Source organism: Mobula birostris, chromosome 7 (assembly GCF_030028105.1).
Source record: "Mobula birostris isolate sMobBir1 chromosome 7, sMobBir1.hap1, whole genome shotgun sequence".
NCBI classification, from domain to species: domain Eukaryota; kingdom Metazoa; phylum Chordata; class Chondrichthyes; order Myliobatiformes; family Myliobatidae; genus Mobula; species Mobula birostris.
The window spans coordinates 30,136,680-30,153,611 of record NC_092376.1 but is presented as its reverse complement, the minus strand read 5'-3'; the positions used below and the strand labels follow the sequence as shown (position 1 = coordinate 30,153,611).

At 38.0% G+C, this 16,932-nt stretch overlaps 1 protein-coding gene across 2 annotated transcripts in view; it reads left to right on the top strand.

The window, feature by feature from the left end:
- LOC140200083 (anosmin-1) overlaps positions 1-16,932 on the top strand; it is a 202,892-nt gene that overhangs the window by 108,329 nt on the left and 77,631 nt on the right. The gene's annotated exons all lie outside the window — the stretch shown is intronic.

The following is a 16,932-nucleotide window of genomic DNA, read 5'->3' as shown; positions in this document are numbered from 1 at the left end:
AGTGTCAGCAAGAGCAAAGAACTAATTATTGACTTGGGGAAAAGGAAACTGGAGGTCCACGAGTCAGTCCTCATTGGAGGATCAGAGTTGGAGAGGGTCAGCAACTTTAAATTGTTCAGTACGGCAATGCCTCTACTTCCTTAGGAGTTTATGAAGAGTCAGCATGACATCTAAGACTTTGACAAATATCTATAGCTGTTTGGTGGAGAGTATATTGACTGGCATTACATCCTGGTGTAGAAACACCAAGGTCCTTGAATGGAAAATCCTATAAAAAGTATGGATATGGCCCAGTCCATCATGGGTAAAGCCCTCCCCACCTTTGAGCAGATCTACATGAAATGTTGTCACAGGAAAGCAGCATCCACCAGGTTCAGGAATTGTCATTACCCCTCAACCATCAGGATCTTGAACCAAAGGGTCAACTTCACTCAACTTCACTTGCCCCATCACTGAAATGTTCCCACAACCTATGGACTCACTTTTAAGGACTCGTCATCGCATGTTCTCAATATTTGTTGCTTACTAATTTTTCTTTCTTTTGGTATTTGCACATTTGTGCCTTTTGCACACCAGTTGAATGCCAAGTTGATGCAGACTTTCATTGATTGTATTATGGTTATTATGCCCACAAGGAAATGAATCTCAGGGTTGTATATAAGTGACATAAATGTGCTTTGATAATAAATGTACTTTGAACTTACCAGTGTTTGGCCCAAAACCTACAATGGCTTGGCAGTTCAAAGGTTTTGAGAGACTTTGTCTTCCGTATTCCCTTATCCTTCAACCAGCGTGTCCCATATTCCTGTCACTAAGTATGTGTCAAAGTCAAAATCAAAGTAAATTTATTATCGAAGTACATCTTTGTCACCATATGCTATCGAGAGATTAATTTTCTTGCAGACATTTACAGGAAAATAAAGAAATTCACTAGAATTTATAAAAACTATCCATAAACACAGATGGGCAAACAACCAATGTGCAAAAGAAGACAAATTGTGCAAGTTATAAAAAATAATACTGACAACATGATTTGTGGAGTTCCTGAAAGTGAATTTGTAGGTTGTGATGAGTTCAGTGTCAGAATGAGTGAAGTTATTCATGCTGGTTCAGAGGCCTGATGATTGAGGGGTTATAACTGTTCCTGAACCTGGTGGTGTGGAACCTGAGGCTCCTGTATCTCCTGACTGATGGTAGTAGTGAGAAGAGAGCATGGACAAAACTCTTCAGATCTGCTCTAAATTTCTTAACTCTGGCTTTGGACTTTGCCGCTAGTTTTAGGCATAGCTCTCACCATCGATCCTATACATATCTTTATAATTTTGTATGCCACATCAAGTCCCCTCTCAAGTTCCTCCTCTGTACATGGAAGTCCCACTGTTCCACAACATTTCTGAGGGCCTATCCTTCATTGTGTTTATCCTATCCTTCTTCATCCTACAAAAGTGGCCCTCATCAGGATTAAATTCCATCAGCCATTACTCTGCCAGATCACCATCATCCCTTAGCCTGAGACTATCCTCACTATCAACAAGGCTTTTGTTCTAGATATAACGTTCCTACATTATTTACTGCCCGTTGTAGAGAAATAGCAGTGACGTACATTACAAACTCAAAGAAAATTCTTAGTGAGGATGGTTTTGCTGCATACCAGAATGCTACCGTATATAGTTGACATTGCAGAATTGAAGTGCAGCTCAATGTTTTGGGAAAGGCTGCCTTGCCTAGTGTAGCCCGAGGCAAATTTGTATATAAATACCGCATGTGCGTTGAAGTAGACTGAAATAATGACCAAGGTCGAAGAAAAGAAATCCCATAGGCAAAGATAACAATCAAGAGCCTTCATTAACATGCTTATAAATTAACCAAGTGTGTGGGGTAACTGCCACTTACTGAGGCTGTTAGGCTACTGATCAAGTTACAACAGGAGCTACAGTTGACAAACTGGAGTTCAAGTTAAGGAACTCCCTTTTTTTCTTACCATTAGGCAGACATGGGATTGAAAGTAACTTATTTCTATTAAGTTTTGTAGTTCTGAGGTGACTGGTGAACCAGTGTTGGACCTGTGCTGTTACAGGTGGAGCAGAAGGTTCTTAACGATGCTGTTGGGCAGATTAACTTGGGAGGTGATGTGTTCTGCCCACTATATTTGCAAAGTTTGTGCAATACTGTCAAAGCGATAACTTTGTGCCATTCCAAATGTTGAAACTGCATTCTGAGTAGTCATTTGGCCCAGTACATCACGGGTAAAGCCCACCCAACTATTGAGCACATCTACATGAAACATTGTCGTAGAAAAGCAGCATCCATCATCAAAGATCCTCATCGCTCAGGCCATGCTCTTTTCTCGCTGCTGCCGTCAGGTAGAAGGTACAAGTGCCTCAGAACTCACATCATCAGGTTCAAGAACAGTTCCTACCCCTCAACTATCAGGCTCTTAAACAAATGAGGATAACTACACTCATTCTATCTCTGGTGTTACCACAAACAATGGTCTCACTTTAAAGGCTCCTTATCTTCTTATTTCATACTCATTATTTATTGCTATTTATTTATATTTGCATTTGCACGCTTGTTGTTCATTGATCCCGTTTACCTTTCCTGTTCATAGATTTGCTAAGTATGTCTGCAGGAAAAGACAATCTCTGGGTTGGATGTGATGACTTGTATGTACTTGGATAATAAACTTGACTTTGGACTTCTTATTTCTCTTTAATTAGTGCAGAGGTTAGACTTTTTTTTTAGGACTTTGAGAACATTTTTGAGTCATTTTTGCCATCCACCACACAATCTTTTGTGATAGAATTCAGAGTAAAATGCCTGGTTTGGGAGTCTGGTTTCTGGCTTGTGATGGATGTGACTATAGTCAGACAAGGATAATTAAAGCCTCAGTGCTGTTCATTTTGGCTTTGGGGGGATGGTGACATTTGTTGTTTTCTCCTGCATTGTCTGGAAACTGCGGCTTTCTAATGCCTGTTGAGTATACTCGATTCTGGGACAGAGTCAATAGAGGTTGAATTGTTTCCCACTAACTTCACTTGGGGGTAAAGTGGAGTTCTCTCTGTAGTGGGAAAGACAGAAAAATGTTGGACAATGATGCAGCCTTGCTTGATACCAGTCTGTAATATGACTGTGGCTGTTGTGAAAGTGAACTCAGTGATTATGATTATGGCTCGTACACAATTACGTAGAGGAGATGGTTTGGAAATGAACTTTATGGACAGGGAAGCTTGTCTGATGGAGTGAAAAGTTGTCAGGAAGTCAAACAAAGGCCATGTATGGTGGTTGATGCCACTCCCAGCTTACCTGTTAGATATAAATCACTGTGCAAAAGTCTTAGGCAGCCTAGACATTTCATATAGTTTCCGATGGTACGGCCTCCACAGAGACCTGATCTCAACATCATCGAGGCTGTCTGGGATTACCTGGAGAGAGAGAGAGAGAAGCAAATGAAACAGCCAAAGTCTGCAGAAGAACTGTGGCAAGTTCTCCAAGATGTTTGGAACAACCTTTTAGCAAATTTTCTTATAAAAGTGCATGACAGTGTAACTAAGAGAGTTGATGCAGTTTTAAAGACAAAAGGTGGTCATACCAAATATTGATTTGATTTAGTTTTTTTTTACTGTTTACTGCTTTTGTAAATTTTTTGATATTTAGAAACTTGTCATTTCATTATTTTTGAAAGCATCTTTGCTCTACAGAATTTTTTTACATGTGCAGAAGACTTTTGCATAGTACTGTAGCTTGTAGTTAAGGAATTACCCTTCTTAGTGATTGTAGCAACTAAATGATTGATGTTCAAGGTGTAAGTATTGGCCATGACCTCAGAAACATTGGAAAGGCCAGCCGTTGAAGACATGTTCCATGGTTCAACTTCTGTGATGCAATCACTGTTGGGAACTTGATTTGAGTTTACACTGGTGTAAAAGGTAGTCATATTTTCCTGTGTGTGGTTAGTATCTGACTTATTTATTTGAGACACAACGCAGTATAGACCCCTCTGGCCCTTCAAGACATGCTGCCAGCAATGCCCCGATTTTATCCCAGCTTAATCACAGGATAATTTACAATGACCAATTAACTGACCAACTGGTACATCTTCGGACTGTGGGAGGAAACTGGAGCACCCAGAGGAAACACGCAGTCATAGGGAGAATATATATACTCCTTACAGGAGGCAGCAGGAATTGAACACGGGTCATCTGTACTGTAAAGCATTGTAACCACTACACTCCCATGACATCCCCAAATGGAGGGCAGCCGAGGCACTTTTCCTGGAACCTGTTCTATAAGGTCTCTGTTTGTTCACCCTTCCTTCTTAGTACTGAACAAGGGGAATCATTGAAACATATTTTCTCCTAGCATCACGAAGACTCTGAAAATATTACTGTATTTAATAGAGTCACAATATCAGGCAATGCCTAAGATATTAATAGACATAGTCAATTACTTTGTTTAAAATAGAATGCCTGTAATTTAATTTATAGATCATCCATAACTTGAAATATTTGTGTTAATGAGGTGTAAATGCATGAATTAGTGAGTGATTAAAAAAGAATAATCTCTGGGATTCTGATCGAGTTATAGAGAGTGGGCAATGATTGAATCTTACTTTTGATGAATGCACTTCAACTTGTATATAGGCTGTATAGTTTTGAAAGAATGATCAAGAATTTATAGTCTTTTGTATCATGGCAGATATCAGATGCAAGGTCACTGCATTCTTCTCGTGCACGATGATGTCTTCAGTGAAGGATTACATTAGCGATATTAACACTGCAGGACTAGCGCAACTCGATCAGGTGTGAATTAATGGGAAAAGGCATGACAGGGTGGCATAAATTTTATGATGTAGCACTTCGGGCATAGTGCTTCAGATGACAAGTGTGTGTAATAGGAGCTCAGGCATAGAGGTCAACATATCTAATGCATTGCTCACTCAGTGGACACTTAGATACACCTGTACACCTGCTCATTAAGTCAAGTTTATTATCATTTAACTATATACATGTATATAACGTATATAATGTATATAGAAATTAGCCAACCTTTCTCCGAACTAGGGTGTAAAGCACCGTAGTACACATAACACGTGACACACGATAATTTATGAAGGTAAGGATAAAACCTACTGATGAATCACGCGTAAATAATGAACTAAAGTGCATAAATTAAATATTGTAATGTACAGAACAGATTAACCGGTGACACTTCGAAAGTGACGTGGCAGGGAGTTCAGAAGCCTAATGGCCAGGGGGAAGAAACTGTTTCTCATCCTGACCGTTCTTGTTTTTATGCATCGGAGTCTCCTGCCTGATGGTGGGAAGTCAAAGAGGATGCTGGATGGATGGGTAGGATCCTTAATAATAATAATAAGGACCCTGTGTATGCAGCATACCTGATAAGCATCCCCAGATAGGTGGTAGGGAAATCCCTTTAATTTTTCAGTTGTTCTACCAGTCCTTTGTGGGGACGTCCGGACCAATGCTCCCATACCAGATGGAGATGCAACTTGCCAGGACACTCTCAATAGTGCTCCTGTAAAATGCGGTTAACACGGAAAGGGGTGGTGGAGTGGAGAGAAGTCTTGCATGCCTCAAAATCCTTAGGAAGTGGAGGCGCTGCTGTGTCTTCTTGTTCAGGGAGGTGATATTAAGGGACCAGGTGAGGGTCATCCGTGATGTAAACTCCCAGGAATTTGGTGCACTTAACTCTCTCTATGGAGAATCCATGTACTTACAGAAGGGGTAGTGCAATATTCACAGAAGGGGGTGGTTCACCTGCACCTTCCTGAAGTCCACAATGATTTCCTTGGTCTTCTCCATGTTCAGGCTTAGATTGTTCTTCTCACACCAATCCACCAGCTGCTCTACTTCCTCCCTGTCCTCTGTCTTGTCATCGTTGTTGATGAGGCCAACCACTGTTGTGTCATCCGCAAACCTGATGACACAGTCTGAGCTGAGTCCTCTTCTCTTTCAATATTTTTATTAATTTATATATCTATAAGAATACAGAGTACAGGAAAAAAATGTGTCAATACATTGAGCTAAATTGCGTATAAAGACTCCTTACCCTATATTCGTACAAGTCAATTAGTTCGTTACATTGAAAAATAATAATTTTATTATATTAAAAAAATCTAACCCACTACCAAGTCTGAAGCTGATTAGTAGAAAAAAAAAGAAAAAAAGATTGTTAGTTATCATCTGTGCTTTAACAGCAAATCAAAGGTTTTTAAAATAATTCAGAAAATGTCCCCATGATGTTTGGAAGTCTTGATTAGATTCAAAGATTGAAAATCTAATCTTCTCCAAATTTAAACATGACATCACATCACATAACCATTGGGCGTGAATAGGAGGGGCCACATCTTTCCATTTAAGCAGAAGTGTCCTTCTGGCCATTAGAGACATAAAAGCCAAAATGTGCAAATCAGATGGCTCCAGAATAATATCCTTTCCTCCAACAATACCAAATAAAGCAGTCAAAGGATTAGGCTTGAAATTTACTAATGTAGCTGGTATTGGATTTAGCCATTTTCTAGTGATTGATTTCTTACTTGCCGCTAAGAGGGCCTGCAGCAACTTTATATCTTCCTTCTGTTCAAGAAACAATACATGCCCCAAATAGAGCGTCTCAAAGTTCAGAGGTATCTGGGACCTATGTACCTTAACTAATGTTCTATGAATACCTTCCCAAAATAGACTTAATTTAGGGCAATCCCAAAAAATATGAAAATGATTTGCCTCCTTGGAGCTGCACCTTCTCCAACACATCACATTTGTATCTTTATATTTTTCCTGATATGGGGTCTTGAAGTATCTTATAATGTTTTTCCAACAATGTTCTCTCCAAGTCAAAGAATTAGTCGAGGACCATTGAAAGCTGCAGATTTTCCCCCAAGCCTCCTCTGAAAGTACCAACCCCGCTTCTTTCTCCCACTTCTCTTTAATATACAGTGTATTTACATTTTTAGCATGGGAGAGTGCATTATATAATCGAGAAACTGATTTACTAGGTATTGAACTGCAAGCCGAATTCAGAATCTTGAAAAATTCTAATTCTACTGTTGATAGGTCTGTATATCTACAACTCTGGTTAACATAGTTTCGTACTTGAAGGTACCTAAAAAAAGTCATTATGTTCTAGGCCATGTTTGTCCTGCAGGATTTGGAAACTTTGTAATACTCTTTTATCTATAAATGAGAGGTAGGTTGTAAGACCTTTCTTTATCCATAGCTCAAATCTTTTATCTCCTCTGTTGAGAAGGAATTCGGTATCATATGCACACCATCTAAAGAGTTTTAACATGTTATTAATTCCACATGAACTAACCACCTTCTGCCATACTTTTAATGTAAGATTTATCCAAGCGTTTTTAAATTTTTCCAACTGGGCCATCAATCCTTTGTCAGCTATTGAGGCCTGAAGAGGAAAACTATCAACTAATCCAAATTCTATTTCCTTCCATCTAGCCTTATATTCCCTATTACACCAATATAACAGAGGGGTTATCTGTGAGGCATAAAGATAATTTCTCAGGCAAGGAAGAACCATACCTCCTCCTTCCTTCCCTAACTGTAAGGTGTTATATCGAATTCTAGGTTTCTTTCCTTGCCAAATGAAGTGGGAAATCCATTTGTCCCATTCCCTGAATTGATTATCATCCACCTCCAACGGTAAAGTACGGAAAAGATACAATAACCGAGGAAGAATATTCATTTTTATAGTATTTATCCTTGAATTTAAACTTAAAAAGGGGATAAGATTCCATCTATGCATATCTGCTTTTATCTCTGAGATTAATGGCCCATAATTTACCTGTGACAGTGTTGAAAGATCCTTCGGCAGGGTTATTCCTAAATATTTTAATGATTTAGCTTCCTACTTAAGATCATATGTATCCTGCAACTTTTTGGATGGTGTATAATTTAGGGACATAACCTGCATTTTCTTTACATTTATTTTATAACCTGATATTTTCCCAAAGTCATCCAACAGTGTAAACAATCCTAAAAGTGATTTTTCTGGTTCACTCAGATAGACCAAAACATCATCTGCGAATAACGCCACTTTCTGTTCAATCCCTGCCACCTTGATACCTTTTACGATTTCGCTCTGTCTTATTAGTTGGGCAAGCGGTTCAATATATAGCGCAAAAAGGAGAGGAGAAATTGGGCATCCCTGTCTAGTGCCTCTCTCTAAGATGAAGGAGTCAGAGAGGTCCCCATTTATCTTAATTCGGGCTGTAGGGCTGTCATATAGAGTCTGAATTACTTTAATAAACTTTTCTTGAAAGCCGAATCTTCCTAACACTCTGTATAGGAATGCCCAACTAACCAAATCAAAAGCTTTCTCAGTGTCCAATCCTACTACCATTGTCTCTGTCTCGTTCTTATTAACCTGTTCTAATATGTGCAGAGTTCTCCTTATGTTGTCCTGTGTTTGTCTTTGTTGAATAAATCCAGTCTGGTCTAAATGGATTAGGCCAGGTAAAAGCTTTTCCAATCTGCGCGCTAATATAGATGTAAATAGTTTGTAATCTAAATTAAGAACACTAATTGGCCGATAATTGGCCGATAAAATGGAAAAGTTGACTTACTCCCTGAGAACTCAAAAAGAAAAATTTTATCAAACCTGGAATAAACGGATTGAATATATAACCCCAATGCGAGCAGACTTTAGATGACTCTCCTAATGATTTATACTGCTCTTCTCATCAACACAGTAATATTGCTAACGTAAGCACCCCTAGTCTAAATGTTTGTTTTTTTTGTTTTCTTTTGGAAAATAGAGAATTAACACAAGTAAAGGGAAAGATTTGGGAAAGGGATAAAAAAATGAAAAAATTAAGTAAATAAGTACATAGGGATTGGATAATTATGTCTGCGAGCAGGAGCAAGCATGAACAAATTAGGATATAAACACCTACAATGGTTGATACATAGGCTTATATACAACATTTTGGACCAGTGGAAATGGTCCAGAAGGGTTATATGGAAACTATTATTACCATTTTTCTTAACAACTAATTCCATTACTTAGCCTAATAGGTTAGATTTACCACAGTACATAATTATCTATTTAAATGTTTATTTTCCTTTTATATCATCTCAATGTGTACTTAAGAATGTATAAATAATTGTAGTTTTATACATAAAAAAATGGAAAAGTTTATATGTGTGAAAAAAGTACATGATATTTGTGAATTCCTTATCCAAATAAAAATAAAATTAAAAAAAAAGAAATTTACTTTACAAAGTATTGAAAAGGTTTGAAATACTTCTTTCCAATATTTTCCAAGACTCAGTCATGTCCAAAACATATGAATGAGTGAAGCTTCTCCATTATTACATTTATCATGATACGGTGATATATCTAAATAAAAACAAGACAACTTATCCTTAGTCATATGGGCCCTGTGGACCACTTTAAATTGAAGGAGAGAGTGACAGGCACATAACGATGAAGTGTTGACCAATTTAAAAATTTGATTCCAAGTTTCCTCAGAAATTGAAGTCTGTAAATCTTGTTCCCAAAGATTTTTAATTTTATCTGAAGGAACACTTCTCATTCGCAATTAGATATAGATCCACTATAAAAATTTTCAGATTAAAAATTACATCTAGTAGATTCTTATCAGAACTTTTAGGAAATGTACTTATTTGAGACTATAAAAAAATCTCTTATTTGTAGATATTGAAAAAAATGAGTTTTGGGTAAACTATATCTAGTTGACAATTGTTCAAATGAAAAAAGACTTGCCTCTACAAACAAGTCCCGAAACCATTTAATACCTAATCTATCCCATTCCTTAAAAACCATATCAATCATAGAGAGTTTAAAAAAAAATTTAGAAAAAGTGGGACTCAAGAGAAAATCTCAGTACGACAAAATATTTTCGGAATTGTATCCAAATTCTCATAGTGTGTTTAACTACCAGATTATCAGTTAACTTACTCAAACACAAAGGAAGTGAGGATCCAAGAAGAGAAATAATAGAGAATTTATTGACAGAATTAGGTTCTAAGAAAACCCACATTGGGCAATCCTCACGATTGATGTAATATAACTAAAATGTAAGATTTCTTATATTAACTGCCCAATAATAAAATCTAGAATTTGGTAAGGCTAATCCTCCATTCTTCTTACCTTTCTGAAGATGAATTTTATTTAATCTAGAACGTTTATTCTTCCATATATAAGAAGATATAATAGAGTCAAGAGAATCAAAAAAGGATTTAGGAATGAAAACCGACAATGCCTGAAAAAGATATATAAATTTAGGTAATATGTTCATTTTGATAGAGTTAATTTGACCAATTAACGATAACGAAAAAGGCAACCAATTTAATGGTATTCTTTTCACATGATTCAATAGAGTAAGAAAACTTTCTTTAAATAGGCACTTATAATTTTTAGTAATTGTTACACCTAAATAAGTAAATTGGTTTCTTACAATTTTAAAAGGAAGGTTAGAATTTGTTGACATCAAATTGTTCAAAGGGAAAAGTTCACTTTTATGTAGGTTTAATTTATAACCTGAAAACTGACTAAAACAGGAGAGTGAAGAAAACACATGGGGTAATGAAGTCTCAACATTAGAAATAAATAGCACCAAATCATCAGCATACAATGAGACTTTATGAATAGTGTCTCTCCTTAAAATACTGGTGATATCATTAGATTCTTGAAAAGCAATGGCTAAGGGTTCTAAGGCCAGATCAAAAAGCAAAGGGCTCAACGGACAACTTTATCTAGTGCCACAGTCCTGTGACAGTCATTAATGCAAATATCTAATCAGCAACTCAATGCATAAAAGCATGCAGACATGGTCAAGAGGTTCAGTTGCTGCTTAGACCAAACATCCGAATGGGGAAGAAATATTATCTAAGTGACTTTGACCGTGTAATTATTGTTGGTGCCAGATGGGGTGGTTCTCTGAAACCTCTGATCTGAGATTTTCATGCACAGAGAGTCTCTAGAGTTTGCAGAGAATGGTGTGAGAAGCAAAAATAATCCAGTGAGCAGCAGCTGTTAATGAGAGAGATCAGAGGAGAATGGCCATACTGACAGGAGGGCGACAGTAACTCAAATAACCACTCATTACAACAGTAGTGTGCAGAAGAGCATCACTAAACTCACAACATGCCAAAACCCGAAGTAGATGGGCTACAGCAGCAGAAGACCACAAGCGTACAGAAATATATTCTGAGGCAACTTTATTGGGCACCTCCAGTACCTATTAAAGAGGCCACCAAGTGCATAGAAATGTCAGGTGGATTTACTGCTGCATAATGTTTTCTGTTATAATCTAAAGGGAAGATGAAATGAAAACAGGGCATATAGCTATACGGCAAGAAAATAATATGGACCACCTGCTTCAGTATGAACTCCACCAACTGTTCTCATTCACCTTCCTCATGCTCCCTGAGGGTAAACTGTGTAAACTTCTGGATGTCAGCCTGTCCATATACGCTGCAGTATAATTACTAAACCCAGTTGTCGTTCTTGGTATGACATTTCCATAGTCCCAGTAGCTTAGATTCCAATACTTTTCATGCGGCTTTTAATTGTCCTTATAATCCTTAGTATTTAAAACTCCCAGGATTCATGAAGCTCTTTTTAGAGCAATATTAATCAAGACAGGATGAGCTGTGTTAGTTGGGTGTCTCTGCCATATACCCATGACTCTAGGGGAAAAGAAAACTCTTCTAATCTCAGACTTGCCTAACACTTGTTAATTTTATACTTGTGTCCTTTAGGTACTCAGGTTCTCCAAATGAGTTTTATAAATGGCTTTTGTGGTTTACAATGTCATCTGAACCTTCTGATTAGATTACAGTGTGCTAACTTGCTCAGGGATATAATATTTTCAATGCCTTTCACATGATGGTCTGTATTGGGAGGCCAAATATTTTTTGACTCTCAGGCATTCATATAAATAGGGATATCATGCACTCCGTATCAAGAAATAAAGATGCTAGCAACAAGTCAGAATCATGGCTAGAAATTGATAAAATTACAATGGAGCTGCTTTGGCCTACTGTATTCAGACTGAAAAATGGTTATTCAGACTTTATTTATATGTCTGAATGTTTTTATAATTTCTTTCAGTTTTCTGAAGGTACCAATATATGATTCTAGTATATAATTCTAAGATTTATGGACTAGATTGCAGTTCAAACTAACCGTAGATCGTATTGGCCTCTTTCAGTTTTTTCATGTTCTCGCCCATTCTTTCTTGTTGCTGATTGGCGGGCTGGGCATTTGGAGTTTGTTTCTGATTGGTGGGCTGGGCGTTTGGGGTTTGTTGCCAATTGGTGGGCTGGGCGTTTGAGGTTTGATGCCGATTGGTGGGCTGGGCGTTTGGTGTTTGTTGTTCTTGCTGCTGTTTCTCCATGTGAGTGATCTGTTAGTTTTTGTGTGAGGGAGAGGGAGGGGTTGTGGGGGTCTGGGGTTTGTGAGTTTTTGGTTCTTTTCCTCTTTGTGCAGGGGTGGGGGAGGATTGATATCTTTCTTTCAACTACTTCTATGGTTTTCTATATTTTATGGCTCTCTGGAGAAGACACATCGCAGGATTGTTTTCTGCATACATACTTTGTTAGTAAAATTAAAGGTTTGAACCTTTTGAACCTTGAATATACTTCCACTAGTGCCAACATTCTTAAACCTCACTTGGGCTATTATTCATATATTTCCCCTTTTAAAATCACTGTGTAAATTCCTATAAATCATAGAACAATAGAAGATACAAATGGAAGCCATTTGGTCCAAGTTTCTGGTCAAGAAAGAACTACCTTTCTGAATCTGGCCATCTATAAACCTGGAGGTGGTGACTCTTCATTTACAGGGGAATCAATGTCCTTCTCCAATGACCAGTGTAACTAAGGCCTTTAGGCATCCCACCAGAGTTTTAGAATCATACCCGACCTTCTTGTTTCTCTGTTTGAATATCTTGTTGCATCTTGTGCAGAGTTGTGAAATTTGCAGAGATCATGAAACAGGGTTGTGTTAGTCGACTCCCTTTGGTTGGATTTGGTTGCTCTTGCAGACTGATAGCTCGCACCACTTAAGCCTGCGTTGTTTTTGCAGCTGTCTGATGAGAGGAAATGATAAGCAGAAGATGGTGTAACCATGATCAGTTATATTTAACTGGCCGGAATGTGAAATAAATCCCGACATCAGGAAGCAATGAATCATTTATCGACATTGTAAAATAAACTGCTTTGATAAAAATAATTTACTGCAAAATAAATCCAAGGTCACGTTCTAGAAGCAGTTCCAGAATCTTACTATTGTTAACTTGCCTTGGTTCCTGGATTATATGTCCACAGAAACCCTCAAAATTTGCGGCTGTTTTTCTTCAAAAGTTGATTTGAAATATTTAAGACATTAAGACATTGAAGCAGAATTAGGCCATTCGACAAAAATGAGACTGCTCTGCCATTCCATCCTGGTTGATTTATTATCTTTCTCAACCCCATTCTCCTGCCTTCTCCCTGCAATCTTTGATGTCCTTACTAACCAAGAACTTATCAACCTCGGCTTTAAATGACTTGGCCTCCACAGCTGTCTGTGGGAAAGAATTTCACAGATTCATCACCCTTTGGCTAAAGAAACTGCTCTTCATCTCTGTTCTAAAGGGACATCCTTCTACTCCGAAGCTGAACCCTAGACTCTCCTACTATAGGAAACATTATCTCCCCATCCACTCTACTCTGGCTTTTCAATAATCAATACGTTTCAAGGAGAAACCCTTCTTTCTTCTGACAAGTACAGAACCAGAGACATCAAACTATTAAGTAAAAAGGAAAGGAAGGATGCAATAAGCTTTAACAAGATCAGACATGATCTGTTCAGTGCCATTGGAAGTAAAATGTGTAAATGTCAATTGAAGAGCAAGAGATGATATGCCTCTTCCTCTAACTGTGCTTTCAATTGTACAGTGTGGACATTTTGGGATTTCTACCTTCAAAGTGTCAAAGGTCATAGAAAGTGTAGAAGTTAACCATATGGCCCATTGAGTCCATGATATGATCTAAGTGACTTTGACCATGGAATAATTGTTGATGCCAGACAGGGTGGTTTGAGTATCTCAGAAACTGATAATCTGCTGAGATTTTCACTCACAACAGCTTTTAGAGTTTACAGGGAATGGTGTGAAAAACAAAAAAAGACATCCAGTGAGCGGCAGTTCTGTGGGCGAAGACACCTTGTTAATGAGAGAGGATAGAGGAGAATGGCCAGGTTGGGTCAAGTCGAGAGGAAGGCGACTGTAACTCAAATAACTACACGTTACAACAGGGATGTTTTACCTCATGTAACTGTTTGCTATTTTGCCAATGTCTTCATTCCATATCCATGGCCTTTCCATGGGAGCAGTTTCTGACCATTTACTGTGGCTCTCCCCAGTGTCTCCCAGAATTTAAAGTTCTCTGTAACCAGACTCCCATCAACATTTTCTTTTCTAAAGAGAGCAACCTCAGCCTCTGCAGTCTATCCATAGGATTAACGTCTCTTGTTCCTGAAATAAATCTTGTAAGAGAGTAAAAAACTGCTCATGGCATCTGAGAAAAAAGACCCATTTACTGCTCGATGCCTTGCGTTGATTCACATTAACATGTACAGTCAGTCCCCTGTTAATTTCTAGCATGGCCATAGTTCATCCTTAATGCTAGAGCCTCATCCTGTCAGCATCAATATCACCAATCTTATGTGCGTCTCTGCTAATGTCTGCTATAGGTGTCGGTTGGAAAAATTAGTGCTGAAACACTTGGTGCTGTAACACACTTTTCCATGCTCCTGGAAGCTAATAGTTACCGTGCAGTAACTCAAACAGGCATTGCATTGTCCTGTTGTGAAACTGACAACATTGAGATGAATTTCTGTTGTAATAGTGGTAAAAATGTCAGCCTTTGCCATGGCACCTTGATGGTCTCTAGCCCTGACCCTCTAATCCTCGAGAACATGACTCCACCAATGCCCCTGTAAAACTGACAACAACCTCAGCCATCTGAGCCTACGGTCACGTGGAGCCATCAGAAATTGTCTGTGACATCCCAACCACCCACAGGATCCATTGTTGCAGACTGTGCTGGGGAAGTGGGCACCAAAATACTTGAGTGGAACATATTATCAATATACTTAACATCAATATGCTTACTCAACTTACAACATAGACCATTGCATATGTTTTTAATGCAGCTCATATCAGAGACTCTATTTTCTAATGGAGAACAGGAAGTTCTGGAAGAACACAGAAAGTCGGCCAATAAGTGTAAAGGAAAGGACATGTTGTGAGCAATATGGTAGGCGTCACCTTCATCAGAACTGAAAGATAAAGAGACATTATTCAGGTTAAAAGAGGGCAGTGGGGAGGTTAGCAAATCAGTCAAGAAACAGAAAAGGTGCAAGGCCTTTAACAGATTGTTTAATCAAAGGATTTAAAAATATTTAGATGATACAAAGATATAAAAGGCCAAAGGATTGTAAGAATGCTGATGAATATCACAGGTTTGTGGCAGGTAGTTGAAGCAATTGTTAAGCCCCTACTTAAACTGTGAAAATGCAGATATTGTGGGTGGGGAACAATTAGTCAATCTACCAATCCACTCCTGCTCCCAGACTCTCTTGCTGCTGTCTCCACAATTTCTGATCTCCTGGGGTTGCTGGTCACCATAGGGTAGCTTCAAGGTTCTCCCATCCTTCTCTTGAATGCTCCCAGGGCTTGCAGCTACCCACACATTCGCTAGCTCCAGATTCACCTGTTTCAGCAGCAAACCCTTTGAGGTAAAGCAATCACATTTTGTTTGAAGCGGTGATCTATAGAGAAAACAGCAGGAGATGTGAATAAAAAAAAACAAGTCAGGTGAAACACCTCACACAGGGGATTTAATTCATGACGTAAACATCACAAATAAAATATAATAAATATTTATATTATTTAAGCTGTTTCCCCCCCAGAAACAAACTTGCCCACTGATTTCTGCAAGTTTTTCACTCTGTTCTATCCACAATTGAGAGCCACAGCTTTTTGAAGTTCAAATATAATTTCGATATGGTTGAACCCATTTTACTTTATCTGCTAAATTTCCTCCAGTAGGATTCTTTTTAAGACAGAAGCTTTTATTTCTGCTCACATCAAAGTTAATTTCCAGTGACTTTGCTTCCCTTGTTCCCTAAAGTTCTGCACGCAGAAGAGTTCTCTGTCCAAACGACCGTCCATTTGTTAATAAACTTCTAAAAATTCAATCTGGCACCAGGAATGCATACTAGGCTCTGGAAGCATTTTAGAAGAGGAAGAGATTTCCACACCTATACACTTTGAGTGAAGGACAGCTATTGGGGGTGACTCACTCACAAACAATGCAAGAATCCAGTCAATGTGTTGTCAAAGGAGCTTTGGACTCAGAACATTGAAACCATTGATCATAAATTCCCTGCTAGGAAATTAAATTTGTTGTCGGGGTTTGTTAGTTGGAAAGTCAGCAGAGTTCTTTTAAGTAAATTTCATGCCTGCAGGATAGTTCTGGGACTATTTAGTATGAATGGAACACATTCAGGTTTGGAAAAGAACATAATACCTGTTTACCATGAGCTTCTAGTTAAAGTAAGGATTATATTTAAAAAGTGGTAACTTATTGGGTGGCCAGGAAATTTCCAACATTTTGAAAAACCAAGCAAAAATATAAAAATTTATTTAATCAAACTGCAATTCCTGCAACTTGATTTGAAAATTGCACATTTTTTTGAGAAGGTTTTAATTATTCAGTTTAAAATATTATAATTATTTCACTGAAAATATCTAAATTGAAGAAAACGCCACAGTATCTGCAGCTATATTGGATTAGATTTGATATTTGACATGTTCAGATATAATTGCTGAGACTTTCCAACTTATCTGAAGATGCCATTTAGTTGTTTGCTGTT